This window comes from Marmota marmota, unplaced genomic scaffold (genome assembly GCF_001458135.2).
Source record: "Marmota marmota marmota unplaced genomic scaffold, marMar, whole genome shotgun sequence".
In the NCBI taxonomy this organism is placed as follows: Eukaryota; Metazoa; Chordata; class Mammalia; order Rodentia; family Sciuridae; genus Marmota; species Marmota marmota.
Window position 1 is genome coordinate 1,279,352 of NW_026000294.1, and position 4,380 is coordinate 1,283,731.

Here is a 4,380-nt window from a genome sequence, read left to right on the forward strand (position 1 = left end):
CCCCCCCCGCAAAAAAAAGACCAGCCTCAGCAATTTAGCAAGACCCTAAGTAATTTAGTGAGACCTTGTCTCAAAATAAAAAAGGGGGGTGGCTGAGGATGTAACTCAGTGGTTAAGCATCCCTGGGTTCAATCCCCAGTACCCCCCAAAAAATGTATTAAACAAACATAACATAAAATTCATCATCTTAGCCATTTTAAGTGAACAGTTCAGTAGTGTTAAATAATCTCACTTGTTGTGCAAGAGATCTTCCATCTTGCAATACAGAAACTATACCCATTGAAAAATAACTCCAGCCAGTTGCAATGGGGCATCCCTGTAATCCAAGATACTTGGGAAGCTGAGGCAGGAGAATAAGAAGTTCAAAAGCAGCCTGGACAAGTAGCTAGAGACCCTGTCTCAAAACAAAAATTTTAAATGGACTGGGGATATAGCCAATATAGCCAGAGGTCACACACTTGCCTAGCAAGTAAGTGTAAGGCCCTGAACTCAATTCCCAGTACTGCAAAGAGGAAGGGAGGGAGGGGGAGAGAGAGAGAGAGAGAGAAAGAGAGAAAATGACTCCCCATCTCCCCCACCCCGGTAACCACTTTCTACTTTGTTTCTTGAATTTGACTACTTTAGATACCCCTATATGAGTGGAATAATACAGTGTTTATAATTTTGTGATTTACAAGCCTAGTCCCTTTTAAGAGCTCAGCTGATGAGGTCAGATTCACTCAGGATTATTTCAGTTTTGTTTTTTTTTTTTTCAGTACTAGGGATTGAACCCAGGGGTGCTGTACAACTGAGCTATATTCCCACTCCTTTTTATTTTTTATTTTTAGACAGGGTCTATACTAAGTTGCTAAGACTTGTCTGGAGCTTGTGATCCTCCTGCTTCAGCTTTCTGAGTTCCTGGGATTACGAGAGTAAGCCACAACACCTAGCTTCTTTATTTCTACTTTCTTTACTTTTCTTATTTTTTAGTACTGATACTTGAACCCAGGGGCACTTTGCCATTAAACTACATCCCCAGTTCATTTTTTTTAGATATTTCATTTTGAGACAAGATCTTGCTAAATTGATACAGCTAGCCTCAAATTTGTAATCCTCTTTCTTCAGCCTCTTGAGTAGCTGGATTACAGGTATGGACCACCACAACTATCTTTATTTCTGTTATTATTTAGTTTTACAAGTCACCTGATGTGAGGCCTTAATTAGTTCTGCATGACCCCTTCCCAGCAGTGCCTAGATTAGAGTTTGACTAAATAACTGGGACAAAGTACTTGTACACCAGTATGGGTGAGATATTGAGAGCCATTGTAGAATTCTGCCAACCCACAAATGGCAATGGGGAAGAGTGCTAAGTGGTTGGGGGAGGCTGTCAGACAGTTTCACACACTGAATTCAATTTTTGCATACAGTATTAGCCCTTTCAATTTGCTGCATGTAGAATTCTAGGCAATAGAGCATTGAAAAAGAGTGAAACAGTCTGATACCATAATGTTTAAGGTAATTAAGTTCTTGCCTTAGAGTAACTGCAGGATTTGGAAGAGGAAAACAAAAGCAAGAAAAGTAAATTAACTGAGACTAAAAAGCCATTGATAATTTCATCCCCTGCCCTATGTAGTGAGCAGAGTAGAGATATCAGTGATAGGGACTCCCATGGGGAGCTGGACCATAAGAAAGCATAAATAGAAAGGAAAAACCAACCAGGCTTCCTATTGCATGCTGAAAATAGGTGAAAGGGTGTAGCACAGAGCTGTAAGAACACATGTGGGATATCAAAATAGCTCTGGAATTCATCCTCCACCTCCATTGCCAATGCCACTCCCCTCAGAGTAGCTTAAGCAATTACAACAGCTCTCTAACTAGTCTCTGGGGCTCTAGACCTAGCTAACTGTAATGTTCTGTACTTGACCTTAGAAAATCTAAAATACAAGTCAGAATTAAGACAATACCCTGCTTAACATCTGTTGATGATTGTGCATCATCTGGTTTCATGCACAAGGCCCTCCATATGTCAGCTCTGCTTACTAATCCAGCCAAAGTGATATTGCTGTGTCAGTCTCGTACACTTAGACCCACAGGGGACACATTGAGAACTGATGGAACTTTCTATGAGTGACAATTTTCACCCCATAGATGAGGGATGGAGAAAAATGGATGTTTTTCCATTTCATACAGGAGAGAGACCCTGCCCCCTTGGAAAAGGAGAGAGAAACGCCTCAGAAATGGGATTGGGGGCTGGGGATGTGGCTCAAGCAGTAGCGCGCTTGCGTGCGGCCCGGGTTCGATCCTCAGCACCACATACAAACAAAGATGTTGTGCCCGCCGAAAACTAAAAAATAAATATTAAAAAATTCTCTCTCTCTAAAAAAAAAGAAAAGAAAAGAAATGGTATTGGCAGGATCCTTTTTCTTACCCAAAGTTTTTGTAATGCAAACAGGGCCTTATGTCTCCAAATTTTATAGCCTGCGGTCATCTCCAAAGTCATCCCCTTTGAAGTGTGAATACCTAGGGAAATAGTGCTCCATCTTTCTGGTAGCCAGGGACCTAGTCCTGACTGTAGCCATTTGGATCTCTTGGGAAGATAAGAGATGTTTTGTTACCCTTTTCAGTCAATAGACAAATAGCCACTGATATCATCCTCATGGTATATAAAAAGTAAAATATGTCTAGGGGAAGTGGAAGCAAACATTATATCATATACACTCCTGTATTTCAGGCTTTTTTTGGGGGAGAATAAGAAATCCAGGCAAGGTTTCTTTCTCACATCCAGGATTCTTCTATCTTCTTATCTCATTCAACATGCTCTCTTAGGATTTTTCCACCCATTCTTAACTGCTACTTGTATCCTAAGAACTTCAAATATGCCACTACCTGCTAGACATCTTTATCTGCAAGTACTACAGACACCTCAAATACCACATGTTCAAAATGGAACTCTTCACTTCTGCCCCCAGACTCTTGTAGTCTCTACATGAATTGATAGCAGTACCGTCTGTGTCACACTTGCGGCTGCCCTCAAATTTGAACAGTCTTTCTATAGAATTTCCACATTATGAACCCCTGCCTCTCCAGTGTTGAGTCAGAGCTATTTTGCCAGTCTCCCTTGTAGCTGACAGTCATGTGACTTAGATTTCTCTGATCAGAAACACCTGCACAAGACTCTGATTCAGAACTGAGCTATATGAGGAAATATGCTCTATGTGGACTTTACTTTCTTTCTCTATCTTTTTTCCTGTCAGGGAATTTCCAGTCTTTTCAAGGTTGACTTCTCACAGCTACAGTGGTCAAGTTTCCTCTTATGCTCTGGGCGAGGGACCTGTATAATTTGGCTACTTCTACCACAGTTTGGGGCATTGTTTCTGGAAGTTTGACCTCTGATCTGGTTCTTCAGCTCTCCCAACAATTACAAAATTCCCCCAATATTCTTTTTTAAAATACCTTTTCTGCTTTTTTTCTTCTGTTGGTATCAACTAATTTCTCTGACAAATACACATCCCACCATACAAAACTAGAACCTGGAGTCATCCTTGACTCTCCCTTACCACCAATATCCAAGCAACCCTGGAGTCTATTAGTTTTATCTTCTAATCACTTCCTGATTATGACCCTTCCTCTTTATCCCAATTACCACTTCCCTCCCTAGCTCTGATCCTGATAATTTTTTATCTACACTATTGCAACAGCCTCCTAATTAGTCTCCTAGTCTACAGTCTTGTTCCTCTTTCAATCTTAAGATTTCACACTAATAGAGGGATTTATATAACATACAAGGCCTGACTGTCTTACATTTGCTTTAGATCCCAGTCCTCCCTCCTTCCTGTTTTGGAATGTTTGCTATTACAAGATGGAACCACTTGCAATGTGTGGCTGCACATGCATGTACACACACACACACACACACACACCTACACACACCTTTTATCTCTTGGCTCTGTGCCTTTGTTTGTGTTGTTCCCTTAGCCTAAAATGACCTTTCTTCCTTTCTTTACTTGGAGACATTCCTCCTTACTTCCATAATACCTGTACATACATCCAACATTGTACTTACAAGGAGGTACTGTAATTGCCTATTTATGTGTCTGCCTCTCCAGGCTAGATTGTGAGCTCTCTGAGAGGCAGATAAGTTTGAATTCATGTATGTCTCTCTCCTCAATGCCTTCCTTAGTGCCTGGCATTTAGTATGCATAAAATAAATGTTTGATAACTGATTAATACATTGATTGACTTAATTCAAACATCATCACATATCAATGATAGTTTCTTTACAATTCCCTGTCTTCCAATTTTCTGGGCCTGCCTCTCCATTTTTTTTCCAGTTCTGGGGATTGAATGCAGGGGTGCACTACCACTGAGCTACATCCCCAGCCCCCCCCCCTCTCTCTCTCT